This window comes from Tachysurus fulvidraco, chromosome 8, assembly GCF_022655615.1.
Source record: "Tachysurus fulvidraco isolate hzauxx_2018 chromosome 8, HZAU_PFXX_2.0, whole genome shotgun sequence".
NCBI classification, from domain to species: Eukaryota; Metazoa; Chordata; class Actinopteri; order Siluriformes; family Bagridae; genus Tachysurus; species Tachysurus fulvidraco.
In genome coordinates this window covers 19765674-19791893 of record NC_062525.1, presented here as the reverse complement: position 1 = coordinate 19791893, position 26220 = coordinate 19765674, and the positions used below count along the sequence as shown (strand labels likewise).

The 26220-nt window shown below is 38.7% G+C and overlaps 2 pseudogenes; one reads left to right on the top strand and one right to left on the bottom strand.

The window, feature by feature from the left end:
• Positions 1-26220, bottom strand: part of LOC113662193 — a 135191-nt pseudogene that overhangs the window by 63192 nt on the left and 45779 nt on the right.
• LOC113662205 lies at positions 16054-22560 on the top strand (annotated as a pseudogene).

Sequence of the window (26220 nt, the reverse complement as noted above, 5' to 3'; positions counted from 1 at the left end):
TGACAACCAATGCAATGGATTTATGTCCCATAATGTATACACATAGTTAAATGGGCTGTCAACAATAAGTAGCACTACTAGACATACCTCTTGTAATGAGTCTGTCTGTGTTTTGCCCTGTTTCTGTCTGCTGTCTTGCCCTGCTGTTAATTGTTGCTCCACCCACTCATTTGTTACCATGGACACTAACTGAACTCAAGCTTTCCTCCAGGTGTGTTGTCTTAGTCTCTGATTGTCTCCGCTTAGTGATTGTTTCCTGTTTGCTATATCTACTCTGATATCCAGTGGCGGTTCTTTAGGATTTTTCTGTAACGGGGCCACATGTTACATTCAGAGGCCAAGTACAGGGTACATTCAAGCACACAAAGTAATTTATTCAGCACGGTGCAAATACATTTCGGCAGTCATTCCTTTCTCTGATAAAAAATTATGAGCCAGTAAAATTCTTAATGATTTATTTCATTTATTTATACTCTGCATAAAGGACACAATGCATCACACACACACAAACTAAAGTACAGCACAGCGATTAATTAGTCAATTAATACAATTAAACAATACAATTTACAGTGTGGATATATTTATACCTCCCAGCTTAAACATCTCATACTGTACAGTACACTCTAATAAGGTAAAGTGCAGCAGAGCAAATTCAGATCAAACAAAGAGGTATTTTAACATGTGTGTATGTTACCATAACACTGTTTCCAAATACAAGATAATTTACAGTGTGGATATATTTACCTAAACATTTATTTCTTATTTCTCATCTTTTTCACATATTGTCAGAAAAACAAATTGCAATTTAAGCACTTTTTTGAGGAGATAAACAATTTTGAACATGCAAAGCAGCATTAACATACATTTATATTTACATTTACAGCATATCCAGAGCGACGTACATAAGTGCTTAAATCTCTAACATTGAATGCATTAATGCTGGTTCACTAGGTTACATACTTAAGATACCATGAGTTTAAAACATTTGTTCAAAGTTACAATGAAAAAGTGTCAAAGTTTTTTTTTTTTTTTTTAAATGCAAAAGATAATGAAAGAAGTGCTAGTTGAAGTGTTTCCTGAATAAGTAGGTCTTCAACCGCCGCTTGAAAATAGCCAGTGACTCAGCTGTCCGGACCTTTAGGGGAAGTTCATTCCACCACCTTGGTGCCAGAACAGAGAAGAGTCTTGTAGTATACTTGCCTCTTACCCTGAGAGATGGTGGAACCAGTCGAGCAGAAGCTGTGGCATCTGAGGGTGGGAAAGAGAAGATAAGTTGTGTATCATCAGCATAGCAGTGGTAAGAGAACCCATGTGATGAAATAACTTCACCAAGAGAGTGAGTATACAGGGAGAAAAGAAGAGGACTGAGTACTGAGCCCTGTGGGACGCCAGTGGAGAGTCTGCGTGGAGCAGATGTCACTCCCGTCCATGTTACCTGATACGAGCGTCCTTCCAGGTAGGAAGCAAACCATTCCCAAGCTGATCCGCAAATCCCAAGACTCTTGAGGGTGGATAAGAAAGTCTTGTGGTTGACTGTATCAAACGCTGCTGAGAGGTCAAGGAGGATAAGGACGGATGACAGTTTGGCTGATCTAGCAGCATGTAGTTTCTCAGAGACATCCAAAAGGGCTGTCTCTGTAGAGTGAGCTGCTTTAAAGCCAGACTGGTTGGGATCTTGGAGGTTGTTCTGTGAGAGATAGACAGACAGTTGATTATAGACAATGCGTTCAAGAATTTTTGAAAGAAATGAGAGAAGTGATACCGGTCTGTAGTTACTGATGTCTGATGGATCCAGAGCAGGTTTCTTTAGGATGGGAATAACCCTTGCTCTCTTGAAACTAGTTGGTACCTGACCAGATGCTATGGATCTATTGACGATAGTGGAAATGAAGGGCAAGAGGTCTTGTGAGATGGTCTGGATCATAGTGGTAGGGAGTGGATCTAATGGGCAGGTGGTAGGATTGCAGGACTGGATGAGTTGTAAAATCTCTTCTGCTGCCACAGTTGAGAAATGTGACAACGAAGGTGTAGGGGAATGCATACTCTGAGATGTAAGTGCACTCGTGGCTGAAGTGAAGGTCTGGCAGATTTCCTCAATCTTCTCCTGGTAGAAAGAAGCAAAGTCTTCTGCAGTCAGGGATGATGAAGAAGGTGGAGCCGGGGGGTTGAGCAGAGAAGAGATGATGTTGTGGAATTTCCGAGGGTCATGTGAGGAAGCTTCAAACTTTTCCTTGTAGAAGGAAGTCTTGGCAGAAGTCACATCTGAGGAGAACTTGACAAGAAGTGTTCGGTAAAAATCAAGATCTGCATCAAGTTGTGATTTCTGTAGGAGCAACAACTTGCACCTCCCAGCTTAAACATCTCTCTCTCTTTATCTTTCTCTCACTCAATTTCTTTCACCTGCTTATTCACACATACTGTACACACCCCCATAGCCAAGCCAAGACCAGTGGGGAAAGTAGAGTTTTATACATGGGGTGGCAAGGGGGTGGCAAAGGCAACTTTAGGTATATTATGTATATTATGTATTTTATGTATATTATGTATATTATGGCTAAACTGGGAAACGAACCGATCTCTCTTGTCTGATTAATCTGTTAATAGCGTCTAACGTCAATTTATATAGCGAAAATATTTTTCTTTAAAACTTAATCCTGATATTTAATCTCAAAACCAACCAAAATTTGATGTCACAGTATTCCTCTCTACCTCTCAACTCTTTCTTGTCATTGATTGATTAATTTGAAACATCAAAAGAAGACTTCTTTTGATAGGTGAAATGAGATGTCAAATCAGCGCCAAACTTCCAATGCTATCAAATAAAAAATCCCCGAACACCCCTCTGGCTCTGCCACTGGCCAAGACTTCTGCTTCTTCTCCCAAGTTGCATCGACACATTACTGCCGCAAGTGCCGCCAATTGTTTCGGGGTGGAATTGCATCTGTGATCGTTATGAAAAATTCTCTGCTTGCTCTTCTCGTCGACAATTGATGGAACGGGGGCCAATCAGGGGCAAATCAGATTTCATCAGGGGCCAACGCCCCTGTGGCCACGCCTCTAGAACCGCCCCTGCCGATGTCCTTGCGCTGTTAGATGGTCCTTATTCCAGATAAAAAGACATTCGTGTATACTCCACATATCTGCATTGTCCTCTTATCGTATTTTCAGCTGATTTCAGATGTAAATTAGGTCGATGCACAGTTAATCCACTTAATCTTGCTCAACAAATGATGAACTCCAAATAACACAGTTCTTTTAGGTAAACAAAGTTTTTGACTAATTGTAAGCAGCTAAGTCTACACTTGACGCAGCTGAGGGTTCCTGGATGGTGTATGTTTGTGTGCTCTCACTTGGTTTTCATCAACTTTCATTAAATCAATGTCCACTCACCATTGAATCCTTTCATTTTATTTAACGTTTTATTTATATATTTAATGGGTTGCATGGTTGGTAACAGCACTGCCTCGTGATACGGTCAAAAGCTGTGTGCACACCTTCCTCCAGCAACACCTGCCACCAGAAGGAAGGTTCCTACCTATATACACTCATTAATAGTGGACACCTTTACAAAGACAAATGGCTCTTACAACATTGTTAACAAAATTTTTTATAAATCACATACTCTGAGTTGCCATTTCTGCACATTTAGATTCCTCTAGAAAAAAAAGGTGTTTTAAAAAGTGTTAAAACATATACACCATGTCCTAGACCTTGCATTGAGCTGTTGTGAATTCCTACGTAGTACACTGTCACTCACTCAGACTTCAAAAGCTGCGGGATCAGGACTACATGAACACTGTGCATCTCCTCCTTGATGTTCAGCTCATACTTCTCCAGGATGTCACGTGTCAAGTGTGAAATATTTATAAATGATTGTTTTTTTTTTGGAGACCCAATGAAAAGCAATGCCCACTGCTTGTGTGTGTGTGTGTGTGTGTGTGTGTGTGTGTGTGTGTGTGTGTGTGTGTGTGTGTGTGTGTGCGTGTGTGTGTGCGTGGTGTGTGAGTGTGTGTTTTGGGTGCGTGTGTTAATGGACATTTTATGTGTGCATTTTTGTGTCTTTATGTCCATTGTGCTGAAAACAGCAAAAGTTTGACCTATTGCCCTATGGCTGGGTCAAGTTGACCCAGTGCTATTGAGAAGGAAAGTTTTTATTTTACGAACACATAGTTAAACGAAAATAGGCCAAATTCATTTTACTTGCAAAGTTCATCATTTGGAACAATCCTGGTAAATTTCAGGCAAATATGTGTAAGAAAACCCAAGTTATAACAAATTAAGTTTCCAGCAGAGGTCAAAATTGTCCTGAGGAAAACAGGAAGGTTAAAAAAAAGATATTTTTGTCATGATTTTAGACACATAATCTGAGAAATTTAGTGGTGTGAAAACTGAAGGAAAGTTTGATTAAATTCTCGCTTGACTAAGTTAAGAAATTGGAGGGCAGCAAACTCATTGGACAACTAAAAATACATAATGGTGAACCTCTTGTATTATAGCAGTCTGTTTTTGCTGATTCATGATGGAAGCTGATGCTGTTGTTGTTCAAGGATCTTTAATGTTATCTCACAGTCTGCTGTAGAAATCAATCAGGATTTTATTGGGATCTCATTCAGCTTTAATTCAATTCACTTCCCTTCAGTTTATTTTGTACAGCATAAGTTTTTAACAATTCACATTGCCACAAAGCAGTTAAAGTATAATATCTGTTGTTCTAAACATTTTAATTTTTCATTTAGTTTTCTTTTTTCTCAAAAATAATGAAAGTTTTATACATTATTTCTTCATATTCTCCATATATTTCACTTTTTTTTTTTTTTTTGGATTTGTTTGCTCTACGGAACACCAACCTGTTATTGAACCACTGCCTGTTTATCTGACCACGATTCTCAGCCTACCCCTTTGTTTGTACTGCTGCTTCTTAATAAATCTCTGCATATGGATTCTAACAAACAACCAAGTCAGTCTCCATTACAGAATACTAAGCCTGATCAGAATTCAGCGGAGATTTCTCAACTGCAGGCCGCATTTGCTTCCCAGAACGAGATGATTTCGGATTTCCATGCACAGCTCTTGTCATTACGGTTCGTAAATCTCACCCGGTATATACAATCTCTTCCCTCCACTTGACCTGAGGTGGTAAGATTTTCATTACCTGATAAATTTGATGGTACAGCTGAAAAATGCAAAGGGTTTATATGTCTATTTTAAAACATCTATTTTGATCACCAACCTGAGGCCTTTGATCACGAGACCATCAAATATTCTTTCATGATATCTTTGTGTACTGGGAAAGCTCTCGAATGGGCCTCTGCTGTGTGGGATCAAGACGATCTGTTACGTACATCATTCACGTATTTCCGCAAGCAAATTCGTGAAGTTTTTGAGTACCCCGCAGGGGGGCACGATGTTTCTATGCAGTTACTGGATTTGGCAAGGGTATCATAAATCAAACTATTCACATTTCAGTCAAGATCGGTCTGTTCCACTCAGAAACCATATAATTTTATGTCACAACTACATCTCAGCATCCAGTGGTTCTAGGAAATCAATGGCTAACCATCCACAACCTGCAAATCTCTTGGGGTTTCAGGGAAATTACCAAATGGTCACCATACTGCTATAACAAATGTTTACAAAGTCATGTACCACTTCCATGTTTATCTACGAGTATTGAGAGCCCGATCACTAACGAATCATTTAATATTCCCACAGAGTACCTAGAATTCAAGGAAGTCTGCTAAGTTACTGCCACATTGCCCTTGGGACTGTGCCATAGACCTTCTACCCAACACTGCACCTCCCAAAAGTAAGGTCTATCCATACCAGAAACACACGTCATGGAACAGTACATTGAAGAGGCTTTGGAATCTGGTTTCATCCGTCCATCAACATCACCAGCAGCATCAGGATTCTTTTTCATCGAAAAAAAGGATGGTGGTCACCGCCCTTGCATTGATTATCGTGGTCTTAATTCTGTGACAATAAAGAACAGGTACCCACTTCCATTAGTTCCTTCAGCATTAGAACAATTATGTGAAGCTACCATTTTTACCAAACTTGATCTTTGTAATGCATATAACTTAATCAGGATCAGAGAGGGTGATGAGTGGAAGACTGCATTTGTTACCACTAGGGGGCACTATGAATACTTAGTGATGTCGTATGGCCTTTCTAATGCACCATCTGTATTTCAGTCATTCATCAATGAGATCTTCAGAGACATTATAAACCATCATGTTATTGCTTACATTGATGACATCCAAAGGCACATGAGCAACACATCCATCTTGTGAAGGAAGTTCTTTCCCGCCTATTGGCTAATCAGTTGTATGTTAAAGCAGAGAAATGTGAATTTCATGTTTCAAGTAGCACTTTCCTAGGCTACAGAATCAGTCATCATGGAGTGGAGATGTACACTAGGAAGGTCAAAGCAGTTACAGAGTGGCCCCATCCAACTACGATCAAAGAATTACAGACATTCCTGGGATACGCAAATTTCTAAAAGCGATTCATCAGAAACTACAGCTCCATTATGGACACCACAAGCCCAGACCACATTTGATAGCTTGAAGACCAGCTTTACTACTGCTCCAATTCTGAAACACCCAGATCCAGACCAACCATTCATAGTGGAAGTAGTTGCTTATGATGTGGGCATCGGAGCAGTTCTGTCTCAGAGGCATGGTAACCCTGGTAAACTCTATCCATGTGCTTTCTTTTCTAGAAAATTATCCACGGCTGAGAAAAACTATGATGTGGGGAACATGGAACTATTCATTAAGGAAGCACTGTCAGAATGGAGACACTGGTTGGAGGTAGCTGGTTGTCCATTTCAGGTGATTACTGATCACAAAAACTTGGAATATATTAAGAGTGCAAACGTCTGAATCAAAGACAAGCAAGATGATCACTATTTTTTTTTTTTTTTTTTTTTTTTTACAAGATTTCAGTTTACAGTCACATATTGCCCAGGCAATGTAAAAATGGTAAAGCGGATTCAATGTCAAAAAGATACGAGTCTGAGGAAAATTCCTGTTGCCAAGGATCAATTTTACCTTCATCAGTAATTGTGGCACCCATTCGCTGGGACATGATGGAAGAGATACAAAGAGAGCAGCAAACTGAACCAACGCCACCAGAATGTCCCCTATCACACCAATATGTTCCTGAATCTCTTTGTCAACGCATAATGCAATGGGTGCATATGTCTCTGAGCTCGGAACACCCAGGTATTCACCGAATGGAGTAACTAATGCATAATTCTTTCTGGTGGCCAAATTTGTCTAATGATGTCTCTATGTATGTTAAGTTTTGCAGTGTGTGTGCTCAATCCAAGACACCACAAACTCCCTGCTGGTCTGTTGGAACCTCTACCTACCCCTCAGTGACCTTGGTCCCATCTGGTGGTGGATTTCATCACTGATCTTCATAGCTCTGAGGGTTACACCACAATTCTGGTAATAGTGAATCGATTTTCTAAAGCCTGTCGTCTGGTTCCACTAAAGGGGTTACCCACTGCTATGGAGACTGCACAAGTCCTGTTTCATCAAGTGTTTCAAGTCTATGGTATACCCGAAGATATAGTTTCAGGCAGGGGCCCACAAATCATGTCTTGAGTATGGCAAGCTTTTTGTAAACAGCTGGATATCAATGTAAGCTTAACATCAGGCTACCATCCCCAAGCTAAGGGGTGAGTGGAGAAAGTGAATCAAGATATAGGATGTTACCTCAGTAACTGTAACATCGGCCATCCATTCATCCGACCCCAAGAGGGCGCAAGAGGACTTTGCTCTTCCTCTCTCTCTACTTCCTGTAGCCACCTGATAAAAGCCATCTGAAGTGTGTAACATGTTGCGAAGTATTGCCAGCTTACCACTCTCTTTACCGAGCACTTTCCTACATCCTGCCTTGTTTGCTACGTGTATGTGTTATTGCCTGTTCTTGACCTTGTTATTTGGATTATGATTTGGCTTTGTTTGCTCTACGGCCCCGTGGGGACCCGGGGTAGAATAAGTCAGCACCCCCTTGCTGATCGTAAGAGGCGACAAATGGGGCGAATCGTTGGCCATGAGTTGCGACTCGTGTTGTTGGGGGAAGAGGTCCTGGTGCTTGAGGATTGTGGTTAGTTGTGAATTCCACTTAACCAACACATCACTTTCTACTTCAACCAGACGAGAGGTTGGGAAGGCACAATCAATCGGCTTGCCAGGACTCGCAAACATCTGTAAAACTCACTTCTTCCAGAAGACGCTGGCAAAGGGTATTGTGGACCTAGTGTCTATATGCTCAAGTATACCATTTCTATATCCTTGATGTACATCCGGTGGATGTCCGTGGCTCTGAACATCCCCTTGTAGGTCTCCGAGGTGGGTGAGGAGCAGAGATGATGAACAAATATTCTTCTAACATGGCGAACAAACAAAACACCAAAAAACGATTACTGGACCAGGATTTGGAGGTTGAACTAAAGAGTGATCTTATTTTCTCCTCTGACAATGAAAACTGGCAAAGATTTATTTTACTGGAGTCACTGACTAAAGACATGCCCCTTACCAAATTGTCTCCTTTTGCAATCCAAAAAGGAATAACTGGAATTGTGGGAGCAGTCAGAGATATCAAGAAGCTGCGGTCTGGACAGATCTTGGTGGATTGTGCTAGGAAAGCAAACTCAGACAATTTACTGCGACCTTGGCTGGTATAGATATGAAAGCCTTCTGTCATCCTTCTTTGAACAATAGCAAAGGTGTTATCTGCACCAGAGAGCTGCAGGACATGGATGAAGCTGATATAACCTCGGAAAGTTTGATACCAAAAGAATTATTATCAAAAAGGATGGACAAATGATCAAAACAGGAACATACTGTACATCCTAATTTTAAACAAAAATCAACCACCCGAAAGAATCAAACTTGGATATCTAAGTGTCATTGTGGATATATTTATACCAAATCCACTGAGATGCTTTAAATGTCAGAAATTCGGTCATGGTTCTGCAGGATGTAGGAATAAGCCGGTTTGCAGGGATTGTGGTGAAGAGCATCAGGAAGTAGACTGTACAAAACCCTCTAAATGCAAAAACTGACTTGGAGATCATGCAGCTTCATCAAAGAATTGTCCCATGTGGGTTATAGAGAAGGAAATGCAAAGAATGAAACACACAAGGAAGGTAAGCTATGTTGAAGCTCACAAATTGGTTGAAGGACTCCCTTCTTTTACTATGAAGGAGTCTTATTCTGCTCCTGTTATACCGAAGACACATACCAGTAGTTGTCAGCCAGATCTAACTTGGATATCCACAGATAAGCCCAAAGACGTAAGCAGCACAAAGAAGTTGAATTCTCAAAAAACAAGGAACATTTACATTCAAACCAAGCAATTTCAAGTTGTACAACTGAAACAAAGCGGTTCAAAAGTGAAGAAAAAATCCCAAAGCACAGTAGCTCCACATTCAAGTCAAGACGTACGTCAATCTCAGGAGAATGATAATCCGAAAGACATCGAAATGACTGAGACTATGCTTAGTCGCAGCCGCAGTCTCTCCCCTAAGTGTAAAGACAAAGGACCTGCTCCCTTCTTCCCCACTTCAGGATAAGTAACCTTATAATCCAGTGGAATTGTCGAGGGATAAAATCTAATGCTGCGGAATTACAACAATTAACTGCGGATTTGAATCCACTTGTCTGTTGTATTCAAGAGACCCACTTATCTCCAGAAGATGCATGGAGGTTTAAAAATTTAAAAATGTACAGTGCTTATGGACCGAATCTGCACCGGCCTTCGGGAGGAGCAGCGGTCTTGGTGAAAAAACAATTTAATTCACAGTCATATAGCGTTGGATACCCAATTTCACACAGTAGCGGTTCAAATTACTCTCCACAGAGTAGTAACAGTATGCTCTATTTACATTTCCCCCGTATGAAAGTATTTTACCGCAGGAAATGGATAAGCTTGTTTCACAACTGCCAATGCCATATATACTCATGGGTGACTTTAACAGTCATAATACTTTATGGGGAGAAGACCGATGTGATGTTAAAGGGAAAAGATTGGAAACTTTTATAGAGAATAATGATTTGTGTTTGCTAAATGACGGGACAAAAACATCTTCACCCAGGTCTTGGTACCTATTCAGCCATTGATTTGACAATATGCAGTGCCGATATCTACCTTGACTGCTCATGGAGGGTCTGGGATGACCTCTGCGGAAGTGCTCACTTTCCAGTTATCATCACATTTCCACAAGTAAGTATCCAAATTAGGCCTTCATGGTCGCAACTTAAGCATGCAGACTGGCCTTCGTTTCAGACTATGTGCTGGGAAAAATTGGTTCTTGCAAACCGGTACAATCAATGCTCCATAGAATCCTTCTCCCAACAGTTAACTGAAATTGCAAATGAGACAGTTCCGAAAACATCAGCAAAGTCTCACAATAAAGCTAATCCATGGTTCACTGAGCAATGTAAGAATGCTATTAAAACACGGAAAAAGGCAGAGCGCTCTTTTAATAAACACCCATCAGAAACTAACTTGTTACGTTTCAAGATTTGCAGAGCTCAAGCTGGTAGAGTCATAAATCAAGCAAAGTTGGAAAAAAAGTTGGAGACAATTTGTGTCAAGTTTAACCTGTTATACTCCCGCGAAGAGGATTTGGAATATGATTCGTAGAATGAAGGGCATGGAGAGTGAATCTTATATACAGTACAGCATATTAAAGAACAGGGGACACTTCGGACAAGGGAGATGGATATAGCAAATACATTAGCTGAATACTTCTGAACTCATCAATGGAGAATTGCCTCCCTGAATTTCAACTAATGTAAAGAACTGAATTTTTGTTCTGATAACATGGAAGTATATAATCAACCCTTCAAGATGGAAGAATTAATAAACTCATTAAAATGTTCACATGATACTGCTCTTGGCCCAGATATGATTCACTACCAATTTTTAAAGCACTTACCTTACTGTGCTTTATCTCTTTTATTAGATAATTTCAACACTGTATGGATCTCTGGGAAACTACCGGATTCTTGGAAGGAAGCAACAGTGATTCCTATACCTAAACCAGAGAAAGATCACACTGACCCAAATAACTATAGACCCATTGCCCTGACCAGTTGCTTATGCAAAACCATGGAGAGAATGATTAACAACCGCCTTGTTTGGATACTGGAATCAAAGAAACAATTAACTGACTACCAGTGTGGATTTAGGCGTGGTAAGGGCACACTGGACCAACTAAATCGACTGGAGACGTACATCAGGGATGGTTTCATCAGGAAAGAGCATGTTGTTGCTGTATGTTTTTTATCTAGAAAAAGCATATGATACAGCATGGAGGTATAGGATTTTGAGAGATCTTCATCGTATGGGCTTTAGAGGAAGACTACCTATCTTCATTTCAAACTTTTTAACCAGTAGGTACTTCAAAGTCCAAGTAGGAAACTTTCTATCAAATATTCACAGACAAGAACTTAGATTTCCTCAAGGAAGCATTCTCTCTGTCACTCTGTTCAGTGTCAAGATTAATAGCATTGTGGAAGTTACTGGATCGGACATATTCTGCAGCCTTTATGTGGATGATTTGAGCATCTGTTATAGAGGGAGAAATATGAGTATGATCGAAAGACATTTGCAATTATGTATTAACAAACTTAGCCAGTGGACCATTGTAAATGGTTTTAAGTTCTCCAAAACCAAAACTGTTTGTTTATATTCATTTCTGTCTTCAGCGAACTCGGCATCATGACCCAGAACTTTTTATCAAGGAAGATCAGATTGAAGTTGTTAAGGAAATCAAGTATTTAGGTGTTCTTCTTGATAACAAAATGACTTTTATCCCACATTTAAAATGGTTAAATATCAAGTGCCTGAAAGCTATGAATATTATCAAAGTCCTGGCCAAAATAAAATGGATTGCAGATTACATCGTTCTTCTGAGACTGTATAGAGTTCTCATTCGATCTCGTTTGGACTATGGCAGTATAATTTATGACTCTGCCAGGAAGTCATATAAACAAATAATTGATACAGTGCATCATCAAGGGTTACGACTAGCTTTAAAAAACTACCGGAAAAAGTGCGGAGCGATGCCACCGAAAAAAGAAAAAAGGGTCAGAAGGACTGCCGGAACAGTCCAGGGGGAGAAGAAAAAAAACCGGTCCGAGCTGGAAGCTATCCTGCTGGGTCACAGTTCTTAGGCGGAATCATTCTGTCACAACCGGAAGCGGAAAGAGACAGACCCGTATGCAGGATAGCTTCAAAGGAAAGGGGTTTAATAAATAATAAAGACCACGACATAAAGACGATAACAAAAGCAATACAAATGAAGACACGTAACATAGACTAGACATGACGAGGGGTAAACGTAACTAATGATTCCGCGTTGCACTCGGCAACGCGGCTCACTTAAATAAAAAGACACGATGACACAATAAGGATCAGCTGTGGAGACAGGGAGGGGCAGACGAAGGCGGGGCAGACACGTGACGAAGAAGGTAAACAAAAACAGCACGTGGCCAAAAGTCCGGGTTGAGTCCTGACACACATGAATACTTGCTGAAAGGAGAAGACCCCATTCTGTGCTTGTACTGCAGCATTCCCCTTACTGTCAAGCATGGTTTGCTGGACTGTCCTGCGCCTAATGACCACAGAAGGTTATTTTATGAGGCCAATTAATTTAAAGAGCTATTTTACAAGGTTTCAGTAGAAAAGGTTTTAGAGTTTCTGTCTGGACTATTTCCTTTTGTTTTTGTTTTGTCTATCATGTGTTTGCCCCACAATATCCTTATCCCTGATTCTGCACACCTGTCCTTGTGTTTCAATGATTGTTCTATACCAGTTGTCTTGTGTTTATTCTTTGCTGAGTCTTTGTCTCTTTGTTTGTTGTCTTTAGTGTCCTTGTGTTTCTAGCCGTTTGCCCCCCCCCCCCCCTTAAACCCAACAAATCCAAGAAGACACCCCGTTTCCTGACATACAGATTTGGTACCTTTTTATATAAACTCAGTGATTTTTGCTTTATTATTCACAGTTCTGGAACTCAGGAACACACTGATGTGAGTGTGAAATTATTTTATTGTCACACTACACTTCCACGTCTCAATCAACATGTATCGAAGTTAAAATCTGTATAAAAGACCTGTCTTTGAATGGAAAAATAATATTTATACTTATATGTTCAGCTGTATACAGTACCTCTCTATGTTAATAAGAATAGAGAGAGTGATACATTTTCTTATTACGTTGCTCTTATCATATATTTTTACTCCAGAATAAACTTCCTCCTTATGTTTTTAGCAAAATTTCTTGGTATCTGCAGTCACCTGACTAGCTGACATCTCCACAGAAGCCATTAGTGATTGTATTAGTTGATTAATATATGCAACTCTGAAGATAAAAAGATCTGTTTTCTTGCTGTGATATGAAGTCATCAGTAAAGACAAGTCCACAGTACATAAGCTGTCCTTTTTATCTATAAGGGATTAATTAAGTAACAATTGTTTGATCCTCAACAGCCTCTATAAACAAACTCAGGTGAGAACACCAGAGATTTAAATATGTAGTCATTTTTTCGCTAAAAATGAACCAGCATTCTGATGCCAGGTGGGGGGAAAAAGTGCATCCGATAATTCAGTACCAGTTACAAACACCTTTAGCAACAATAAAATGTTTTGTGCAGTAGTTCATCAATCTCTTGCATCATTTTGGGAAACTATTGTCCAGTCTTATTTACAACATGACTTTAATTCACAGCACAGCATTCAAATGATGTTGAGGTCTGGACTTTAAATCTGCTATTACAGCAGCTTCATATTTTCTTCTTTGCCATTTTGGTGTTGATGTCCAGCATCATTGTCTTGATGTATGACCTGATTCCAGCTCAGATTAACCTTTGGACAGAAAGTCTCACATTTGTCTCAGTAATATTCTAGTAATAATGAGGATTTCATGTCTCACCTGGGTTTTCACTGTCTCACTTGGGTTTATAAGTCTGAACATTACAATCTGACCTTGGACTGAATTTGCTGGGACACTCACTTATGAAAGTACAGAGCAACTGTATTGAAGGTTTTCCCCACATGTAAACAGTCTTATTGTAGGATAACGTTTAGGATTTAAACTCTGACCGTATTCTGTATAAAACTATTCAGGGAAAAAAATTATTTTAAATTTTTGCATCTTTTGGAGCTCATTGTTTATATTTATAAACTGTGCATTTAAATAAGATTACATATTATGACACATAATAAGTGATGCTTAAAAGGTTTTGTATAACATTGTACATTGCTTTTTGTAAAACATTTTGTGTATCTATAAAACTAGACCCGACTGATCCAACTTTGATGTAATGTACGTAAAACAAGTCAAAATGAGGCTCAGTAGTGTGTGTGGCCACCACATGCCTGTATGACCTCCCTACAACGCCTGGGCATGCTCCTGATGAGGTGGCAGATGGTCTCCTGAGGGATTTCCTCTCAGACATTGGTGGATGGAGCGAGACATGATGTCCCAGATGTGCTCAATTGGATTCAGGTCTGGGGAACGGGCGGGCCAGTCCATAGCATCAATGCCTTCAATTGACTTGGAGTTACATTGTGTTGTTTAAGTGTTCCCTTTATTTTTTTGAGCAGTGTATATAAAATGCATTACTTTTTCTTTTCTTTTCTTATTTTTTTTCCATTTCCGACTACAAATTTCTGTGTATTATAATGAATTAATTGATCATTAAATTAAAACTATGGTTTATTAGTGCTAGGAAACGAGGTGATGTGGTTTGATGCCATGGATATCTATACTAGATGTTGCCTTGGGGTCCTAAAAATGCGTCAAAACTGCCACCATCTTTGCACAGGTGTCTTGTACTTCAAATTCATGGGCGATGCCGGACTTCTGTGCTGCATTTGGTTGTTCAAACAAACAAAATCTAAAAACCAGACAGCAAGGGATTTTTTATGATATTGAATGTTAGGAAATTATATTTCTGGTTACATTGGTTTGTTTCAGTCCTTGGTTAACGACTGCAGGTAATCCATGCTAGTTACCTGTACCCATTCGTTTTTGACAGTTAGTTAAACCGACAATGTTTGTAGATTCCGAAGCTCTTAATAAGAAAATTAAAAATTGACCCATGCTTTTTTTTGCTTAAAGGTGAAGACCCTACTTTATGTATGTTTTGTAAGATTCCCTTATCTGTCAAACACATTTTATTAGGTTGTCTTGTATTTAACACAAGCAGAATGCTCTTTTATCAAGTTACTTCACTTAAGGACATATTTAATGACATTATGCCTAATGTTAATCAAAAAAATAGTATAATATGACATATTTGGTCTTTGTGATCACATGAGACTCAAGATAGCATAGACAACCAACCATCGCTTTAGCTTAATTTCACTAGTTGTCTATGTCTTTCATAAGTTAAGACAACACCGTGTCGCAAAGGTTCATAGTCTGCAACTGCAGAGCAAAAGTGTCAGGAAGAAACTGTGTAAGGTCATGTTGTTGTTGCAGGAATACTAAACACTTAGTTTTAAAAATGGTTAACTCAGTCCTGGAAAGAATGTCACCAGTTAGTTTGGCAGTGTAACTCACAAGCCCAGCCTCAAAGTAAAACTTCTTTTTTTTGGTTTATGTGACTTTAGTAAACCTTTAGTCACACCATTGTAGCAGTGTTGCATGCAGTATGCTATAAGGTAAGTAGTGATTGTTCATTTGAAGTTTACTCAAATGGAAGAATGTAAGTAATAAACTTAGACCTACTAACACTATGCATTATATTTTGAAAAAGTAGATTATCTTAATATCAAAACCTTATTTTTTTTCTGGACTTAATGACAAATACATGTCTGACCTTTTGGAACGAACCAAAAAAACTAGAAAATCGCATTCATGACGATTTATGGTGATTTTATTTCTTTGCCTACATTGATGCAGATGCATTAAGAGGAGGGGGTCCCCTTTACCAAGATGGCGGCTCTATCGACGCATTCATTCCAATGTACCGCCGTACCCAAGGCGACATCTAGTGTATATATCTATGGTTTGCGGCCACAGCTTATTGACGTCATGGTGTCACTATGACGCGGCGCCTCGAATTCGGCACTGTTCCAGAAGAGCTGCGATTTAAAAGACGTTTCTGTACAAACTCGCTATCAGCGCTCTTATCACTCCCTGTAACACGGAAAAGTAGGAATTAGACGACTTGTTTACGAGTATGGAGAGAGAGATGAGTGAAGACAGGAAGCTGTGCGGTTTACTGAACGAGATGCGATTGGACGGGTCGCTGTGTGACGCGGTGCTCAGAGTGGACGAGGTGGACTTCAAGGTCCACAAGAACATCCTCTCGGCGTACAGCCCGTATTTCAGGTAAAAAACCAAACACAACTTTTCATCTTAAAATGTTACCTAATGAGCAAAAACTATACCGAAGATGAAATGGTATTTACATTAGTATTAAATAAACAGATCCATAGTCACAACTACGCGAGTCTGATTTAATGATGATTTCTTAACGCCGACGTTTCCTCACAGCCATCTGACTGAAATCTACCCTGTTACACGATATTGTAATAAAACAAGTGTCAGGATGTTAAGGAGCGCATGTCCAGTGTGTGTACTGTGTAAAACACATGAGGTGACAACTGGGCTGTAAATAAACTGTGAAGTATTTGTTTTTTTTTCGCTGATATTTAGTATGATAATTAAAACTAACTCGAGTTTAGTTTTCTTCGTCTACACCGTCTTCATCTTATCTTCATGGAAGAATATTTATATAGTGATAGATTTATTTCTTTTTAATATTCTGGGTTTGCTGAATGTTTCATTATAGTGTCTGAAGTACAATTAAAATGTATTTATTACTGGAATTGTCTACACTTTACATGAGCTACACGTTTGATTGGCTAGCGTCGCTCTGATTGACAGGTTGGAGGAACGCCCTCCGTTTAAACACTCTCAGATTTAATGTACCAGTTCAAAAAGCCAGTTCACCAGTTCTTTTACGTCCTGACGTAATGAAGTCATTCACAATGACGTAATGACGCAAATTCCATCATCCCGCTGCCGGCAGATATTAATACAATCTATTTATCACATTCGAAAAGTTCTTTGTAATCATAACTTTAGTTGAATACGTTTCTTACATTTAAGTTTTGCAACTAAAACACTCAGTACAGGCATTGATGTGCAATCGTGGATCTTTTACATGTCTTAAAGATATAAAGTTAATAAACTAATCTTCATCAAAAAGCGGCATATAAAAATACAGACTGACCTGCACAATAGTCAATAGTAAAATTTACTGACATATATTGAGTGAACAGTTGTATGATTTTTTTTTTTTATAAAAATGTTTAATAGCTTATGACTACTTACTATGCATATCCCAATATGTATAATTTGCTCTGAAGGTTCACGCATGCGCAGTATCAACAGCTAATCCGTTCTCAGTATGTCAGACGCGTCCGAAAGAAACAGTTCTCAGTTCAGCGTACTGATGCTTCGCTGTATCAATTCAGTGTTTCAAGCATGCGAAGTATCAACAGCTCATTTGTTCTCGGAAAGAAACAGTTTTTAGTTCAGTGTACTGATGATTCGCTGTATCAGTTCAGTGATTCAAGCATGCGCAGTATCAACAGCTCGAGCTCACAGTTCTCTCAGCACAACATGTCTCAGTGTACAGGAGTTACATATACTCCGGGATATTAGTTTATTTAGAGTCGGACCGACTGTCAGGCATGACCGAAAGTGAGTAACTTTAGTAACTTGTGGATCAGCGCTGACTCAAGACGCGAACTGTTTAGAACGAATCAGTCCGATTTGGTGAACCGGTTAATCCAGTTCACTAAAAATAACGGGTTCAAAAGAACGATTTCATTCACAAACTGGCCATCACTACTCTCTCTAACTCCTGACTGCAGCTTCCACATCATCAGGACTCCAGTCTATTGTGTGGAGATATTTGTCCTCAGGGTTTTTCCTGGGTCAAAATTGGCCTTCAGTGGTGGCTGATTCGGTGGTGGCTGTCATCCACACACAGCAAAGAGTACCCTAGTACCCACATGATCCGCAAGCCCAATATTGACAATAAATGTTAAATTTAAAATAAATACAAAGAAACAGTTTGTAATTTTTTCCTTATCCTATTTATTCATGAAAAAACGATCACTGTCAGATAGTAAAAGAAAGCAATTACAACTTATTTTTAGAGATGCTCCGATCAGCATTTTTGGAGCTACCGTAAGCCAATGCCATCCTTTCTAAATAACAAGGCAGAGAAACAAGGAGGACAAGCAGATATCAACCAGATGGAACTTGGGATGGTATGAGGTTACATAGGCCCAGGCTACTTGTAAAATGTAAATACAATTTTTTATATATTTATTAATGTGTAATTTTTTATAAATATAAAATATATTTATATTAAATTTATTTTAATATATATATTTTTGTGAAGCTAATATATACACTATCCTTCAGAAGCCTGTCAATGTTTGTGTTCACTGTTTGGTACAGTGTGGGGAGACACACATCAGTTAGGTATTTCCTGCCTGGGGGATCGTAATGAGGATCAAGGCAGCTTATCAGGTGACGGAACCCTTTATCCTCCACAACGGATAGAGGTTGTTCGTCGAGGCAAATGAATTCCATAATTTTTAACGTGATGTCTTTCCACCTCGTACTATCCCTGCTGTATGGTTCATGTTGTTTAAATGCATCACTCACAGTCGGCTGGTTGAGGGATGGGGATGTTGGCTTCGGCTGGTTTAGTTTCTTATACTCGGCATATTCAGTTGTATGGCGTGTTCTAAGATGCCTAATCATGTTAGTGGTATTAAAATGCCGTTGCTTGCTTCCACCTCGAGGGATTTCATCACAACATACATTGCAAACGGCTAATTTTACGTCTTGATCGGACACTTTGAAAAACTTCCAGACGGGAGAACTCGTTGCCAGTGTTAAGCTCCGCTCTGCTGTTGTTTACCTATGCGCCATGCATGCACGGTGAAAAAGTCGCGCGAGTAATTTACGTCACATGATCGGCTTTTTTGATCTGCGCTTTTGGGGTTCGCCAATCAAGCTATTTTTAGCCAATATCGGCCGATCAGGATTGGTGGCCGATCAATCGGAGCATCACTACTTATTTTACTTGTAAACATCATCGATACCAAAGTATATTTGAAATGTCAAAATTATAAATTCCAAATTATATATAGACTATGTAATTATCAGACACAGATATTACCTGTCACTCTCACTGTCATCCTTTCTTGCCCTCTTTGCAAAAAAAAGCTGTGATTTTTTCACAACTGGGTTTCATAGTTTTGAAAGATAAAATCCTTTTTTGATACACCTGATAATTATTTTAGTATAATCATATCAATTAAAAAGTAGGATTAAAAACGTAGTGTTAAAGGGTGTAATAGTGTAATTTTTTTACCATATAAAATGTAATAAAATTAGCAGCTAGCTAGCAACAGCTTGCTTTATGCTTTGATCTAGTTTCATCTCACTCCAGTCTAACTTTAAACTAAATGATTTTATAGGTAATTTACTACACATTGTCATAGGCCTTATACATACTGTGGATTATTAAGGCTAAATGTTACTAAACACTCTTGCTAAATGGGGTAAGCACACTTACTTTCTCATTTCAAATGTGTAAGTTCTTCTAAGAAGTAATGATTTGTTATACACCTATTCAGACACTGACGGGCAGACCAATTGCTTTAACTGATCATTATAATGAATCGGCTCAAATGAATCATTAGGTCGCGAATCGGACTTTAGCGGACGTGTTGTGTGGGAATCCTGGCTGACAAATCGCGAAAGATTTGTCAAAACACACACACACACACACACACACACACACACACACACACACACACACACACACACACACACACACACACACACACAAAAACTTCATAACTAGATAGTTTTTTTTTTTGAGTTTATTTAAAGTTATGTCATGTGCGAAATGCTTGTCACAAGTTGTAAGAGAAGATAAAGCAACTTTTTTTTTGACTGCAGTTTACACCCAGCGGTAATTCAGCAAAAAATATTCTCCGAATGCACCACGTGAAACATGGATTCTGTCTTCCGACCTTTAGGATCAGTTGATTTTGATGCGAGGGAGAGAGCAAAAACAGAACTGAAGACGGAGAGTGCGCGCACGGGGGAGGGGGCGCTGTGCACTCCGTCAGTAGCCTGCTTCACTCACAAAACCCAATTACACATCAATTAAGGCTTTGGCAGGACAACAAATTTTCATTGTAGGAAAAACCTTGGTCCTAATATATGTTCTTCTCTTCCTGATCTGCAGAGCTCTATTCACAAGATGTAGCAATCTGGATCAAAGAGTGTACAGCATCACTGGTGTATCTCCAGAAATCATGGATCTTATAATCCAATACATGTACACGCAGGACATTCAAGTCACCACCGATAAAGTGGAGACTCTCTTGCACGCAGCCAATCACCTGCTCATCCATGACCTTGCACTTGAGCTGCTGTGAATTCCTAAAGGATCATCTAAACCCAGACTGGGTAAGGATTTGGCAGTGCGCTGACGCTAATGCGTACTATGAGCTGCAGGATCAGGCCTACATGTACACGTTGCATCAATTTGAGGACGTTGTTTTTTCACAGTCTGGAAAATTCCTAGAGCTGACTGTGGAATAGCTCAGTGACATCCTGGAGAATGATGAGCTGAACATCAAGGAGGAGAAAACAGACTTCCAAGCTGTATTCCTGTGGATCAGGCATGATCCGAGCGTCCGAACGCAGCAAATAGTGAACATAATGCCAAATGTGAGTGTCAATACACTCAACCAGACCATTCCTACAGTACAAGTTTGAATGGAACTGAACCCAGACAGTAGAATAACAGTTAGGGTTCCAGTGATAGCTCTGACTTAATTTAAGCTAATTATATTGTTGCAGGAAAAAAAACATGTTGTAGAAGATTCTTTGCTCATAAATTTTTAGACACAACGTAATCTGAGCAATTTAATAGTGTTAAAACTGAAGGGAAAGATTGGTTAAATTCTCACTTGTGTAAACTAAACAAGGCAGCAAACTCACTGGACAACTATAAATACATAGTGGTGATGGGCAGAAAAACCTTGTTATTCCAAAACTTCTTGTTTTATAACAAGTCTTTTTTGCTGATTTATGACTTTATCTGATGCAGTTATTGTTGGAGGATCTTTATTGAAAAATCATATTATCTCACAGTCTGCTGTAGAAATCAGTTAGAATTTTATTGGGATCTCGTTTAGCTTTACATGTAATAATGTCAAAGTACAGTGAAATCACACAGTGTGGAAAAATAGGAAATAATACGTGTCCATTTCCACATCATCCTACAACTGTCCAAATTTTTGTCCACTTTCTAACCAAAAGTTCTGACCTTTTTATATTGTGTTGTCCAACTCCAAAACCTGAAGTGAATGAACTATAATCCATGTACTGTCTGACTTCACCATGTGATCATTTTCTTCTTTTTCCAGGTGATGGACGGTTGCTTGTATGTGATTGGTGGCTGCAATGATGAAGGCACAACCTACAGATGCGAGTACTACGATGTGTATAAAGATGAGTGGTAAGAGCAGGGTTACTGTATGTAGTTAAGTTTATCCTAGAAACTTGTTTGTGTGTATTTATTGTATTAAACTCAACCCCAGGATAAATGTGATGTTATGATGATAATTAAACACAGAAACACCACAAAAGTTTGATTTCCTGCAGGTTCAAGGTCCAGAACATGAACATTTGCCACAGTGCAGTCAGCTGCTGTGTGGTTTCTGGGCTTCCCAACATCACAGACTACACCACAAAACGTGATCTTTTTCACTAGATGCACAGCTTTTATTATCAACTATTTAAGCACAAGTCATTGGCAGAACCTCTGCTCTCTAGCTCTTTCTTCATCTGTCTTCATATTTGCTTCTCACATAGAATCATTTGTATTATTTAATTGGCAGGCATTGTGAATGGATTTATTAATTAATTGCCTATTTATTGACATATTGTAAGGATTTAAACTATCTGTTATTTAAAACATTTATTTTATTGTTTTAATCATCTGCCTTATTCACCTATGTTTATAACACAATAGTCTGTTATCGGAAATCTGTGTATAAATATTCAGGGATAACAATGTTTTTATTTATTTAATGCATCTTTGGGAGCTTAGAGTTTATATTTATATACAGAACAAATCAATCAGATTACGTATGAAGTGTTTCATGTAAGTGTAATGAGTGAAAGGTACAAAAAGTAAAAAAAATCTATTTCTATAATTGTATGTAACGTTCATTAAAGGAAATGTTACTTTATACCTTTAAAACTACTCAGGTGTGTGTCAATGAATATCAAATGTTTTAAAATGAATATACATTAATATAACAGTGCATTGATAGAAGCAGGATATGTTCTAATTGTATTTTTAATTTTGTTTTTGGTTGTTTTGCATTTCCAAAAATTTCAAAAAAAAAAAAATTGTAATGTGCTGGGTGTTAAGACACACTGTTTAATATAAAATGTGTATTATATGTATATAGAGTTGTTGTTTTTTTACTTTCTATATGAATCAAAGTGTACAGAATAAAAAAATTGTCTCACTTTATTTTATTGTCACTAAATCTCATGTACTGGATCTATAATATATTCAGCCATATGAGTGTGGAGCTTCCTGGTTTGTGATAATAATAATAATGAAACACAAATTCTTTAATATTTTTTTATTAATCATTTTTGACTACATATGTTAGTCTTTTATTGTTTTATAATTATTTTGATTAAAACCATGTAAAGAAGGCTTCTAACAATAAATCTGAGATTAGATTTATATTAAAATAATCAAGAAAGATTTTTCTACATTTTTATTGTTTCCTGTCTCCTGTGTCCCACAACACTCATCTTTAGTCAGAAACCAGCTAAAGTGAAAGACATTAATGTTTAATACAATTCTTTATGTATCAGAGACTACACTGAAGCTGAGAGTAGAAATAAATCCAAACACATGGATAATTATTTTCGGTACCTGAGGTAGTTTTACTTTACAGTGTGATATGTTTTGCTCACACTTTCTACATGGATCAACCTTAAAAAAACAACAAATACAACAATAAAAAATGCTGTAATGGATAAACTCCTGCATCAGGATTATTCCTGGCCCATTTCTCTTTCTAGCTACACAATAATAAAACAGTTTGTATCCCCTTCCAATACTACATACTTTGCTCCCCTTCCACCTGATCTCCTGCGCACACAGTATATCCTCCTTTAATTTCTCCATCATGTCCACCAGTTTCTCTGTCATTGTATCTATCTCCGTTCCTATTCTCAGTCCTATACTCCCACCTTTCCACTTTGCTCTCTCCTTTCTTCCTCCTCTTCTTCCTCGAACAACAGTAGCCCAATTTCCACCTGCACCGTCTAGGTCAACAGTGCTGCTGGCAGTTGTTGTTAACCCGGGCCTTGGCCAATCAGCAGTGATTGATCTGACGTCACCCACCAAGGAGGAAAATCAGTTGCTTGGCGTTTTTTTGGTGCAAATTTGAAATTAACTAACTAATGTAAAAGAAGATATGAAATGAAAGCAGACTCAAACTACACTCTTTGTAGTTCGGAAGCCTGCGCATAAAGCTACAGCAGCTTCGGGTGACATTTCACATACAGCCCGAGTACAAATGTATTTGGAAAGCTTTGTAAACTACCAGTTCATTCAGTTCAAAATATTCTGCAATGAAAGAGTGTTGGTGATAAAACTGAACAAATGTTTATTGTTCACTCTTAAATGTACATTGAAAATTGACAGCTGATAAAACCTGTGCTCCAGGTCCCATATTCATATAAAATTTAATGCTAAATGTAGCTCTTAAAGGTATAGTTAACCAAAAAATTAAAATTGTGTTATTTTTCTAAATATCATCTTTTGTGTTAAACAGAAGAAAGAAACTCATAGTTTTGGAACAAATTGAGGGTGAGGAAATAACACAATTTTCATTTTTGGGTGAACTATACCTTTACATTTAGCCTTAAATGTTATATGAATATGGGACCTGGAGCACAGGTTTTATCAGCTGACTGTCTTTTGTTGCTTATAATAAATTGGAATGTTGATAACACATAAGCAGTCTTTAATAATGCTCTAAATTACACATAGATGCATATTTTATGCATTAGTGAGTGTGGTGGTGCCTATGGGGTGTCGCTCTAGGATGGGTGCATATGAGGATGGGAGGGGAAAAAAAAAATTCACAGTATACTAACTACAAAAAACTAGACTACACCACTGTATACCATGCTACCAGAACACCTTTTCCACTAAATAACTAAGGCATTTCAACAAAAACCCTTATTTTGCAGAAAACACACTGATCAAAATTAGAGAACAACAATGACTATAGCATGGAAAAAGATTACAACAAAATTTTCTGAAGGTTACAACAGTCAGCAATTAGAAATCAGTAAGTGTACAGGCCTCTGCTCTGAATGACTTCAGCACATCTGCGGCCACAGGAGAGCACTAGTCTCTCACACTGCTCTGGTGTGATTTTGGTCCACTCTTCTTCCAGTCTCCTCCACAGTTCGGTGACTGTAGTGTGTTTCTTGGCCATAACTTTGTTGCCAAGGATTTTCCGGAGGTTCTCCATTGGGTTGAGATCAGGACTCTGGGCAGGCCATGTCATTATTTCAATGTTTTCAATTTCAAGGAACTGCTTTACCCATTTTGCTGTATGACATGGAGTGTTGTCCTGCACTGCGGGCTGATTGGGTGATGAACGCAGGGAAGGAACCATATGTTGTTGAAGAAGGTTCTGATAAACATTTGCATTCACTCTGCCATGTAGCTGTATAAGAGGCCCAACTCCTGCTGCAGAAAACATGCCCCAAAAAATGACACTTCCTCCTCCACTTTTCACTGGCTTCTTTACACACTTTGGGTTCAGTCTTTCTCCAGTTTGTCGCCGAACATAATGTTTCCCATCGGACCCAAATAAATGAAACTTGCTTTCATCACTGAAGTGAACTTTGGACCAGTTCTCCTCTGTCCACACAACATGTTCCTCAGCAAATCTTAGTCTAGCCTTTTGATTCTTTCTGCTAATGAGAGGTTTGATCACTGCAGAGTGGGCTTTCAGTCCAAATGCTCTTAAACGTCGAGACACTGTATGACAAGACAGATCCTTACCCTGTTCAGTGCTGAACTGGTGAGCAATTCCAGCTTATAATTGTTGCTTATAATAAATTGGAATGTTGATAACACATAAGCAGTCTTTAATAATGTTCTAAATGACATGTAGATGCTTATTTTATGCATTAGTGAGTGTGGTGGTGCCTATGGGGTGTCGCTCTAGGATGGTAGGGAAAAAAATCACAGTATACTCACTACAAAAAACTAGACTACACCACTGCTGATATGTTAATATTGTAGAAACAAGTTACATTTAGAAATTCATTTTGAATTAATCTGTAATTCTGACAAATAAGAGGGAATTTAATCCTCTTGAGTAGCGACGTCCCCAATTCAGAAGCAGCTGCACTGATATTCCACCTTGTGTAGAGATAATGACATGAAACTTTTGCTTCTATCACTATGTGTTTTTTGAATACAAACTGCTGCTACTTATGTACAAGGCTCTTAATGGTTTAGCTCCCATGTATCTAACTAGTCTTCTAACACGTTACAATCCTTCACGCTCTCTGAGATCACAAAACTCAGGACTTCTGGTAGTTCCCAGAATATCAAAGTCCACTAAAGGTGGTAGAGCGTTTTCTTATTTAGCTCCCAAACTTTGGAATAGTCTTCCTGATAGTGTTCGGGGCTCAGACACACTTTCCCAGTTTAAATGTAGATTAAAAACTCACCTCTTTAGTCAGGCGTACACATAATACATCCCATAATACTGTGCACTATTGTATCAGAATTGCAAATTTTGTGAACAGCAGATATGTTAATCCCTCTCAATTGCTTCTCTCTTCTACCCATCCTGAGGCATCCAGAATTTATTCCAGCCCTGAACGTCGTCCGTGCGATGAAGATTTTGGACCAGTGAGATGAGGCCGACCCAGCAAACCCTGAGGCATCCAGAGATCTACCAGCTACACTACAGATTCTGCTATAAAAAGATGTGAACTCCATGTGATATTTTGCATCTATACAACATTTGTTAGACTGTATATTTATAATCACACCCTCTAGTGTCACCC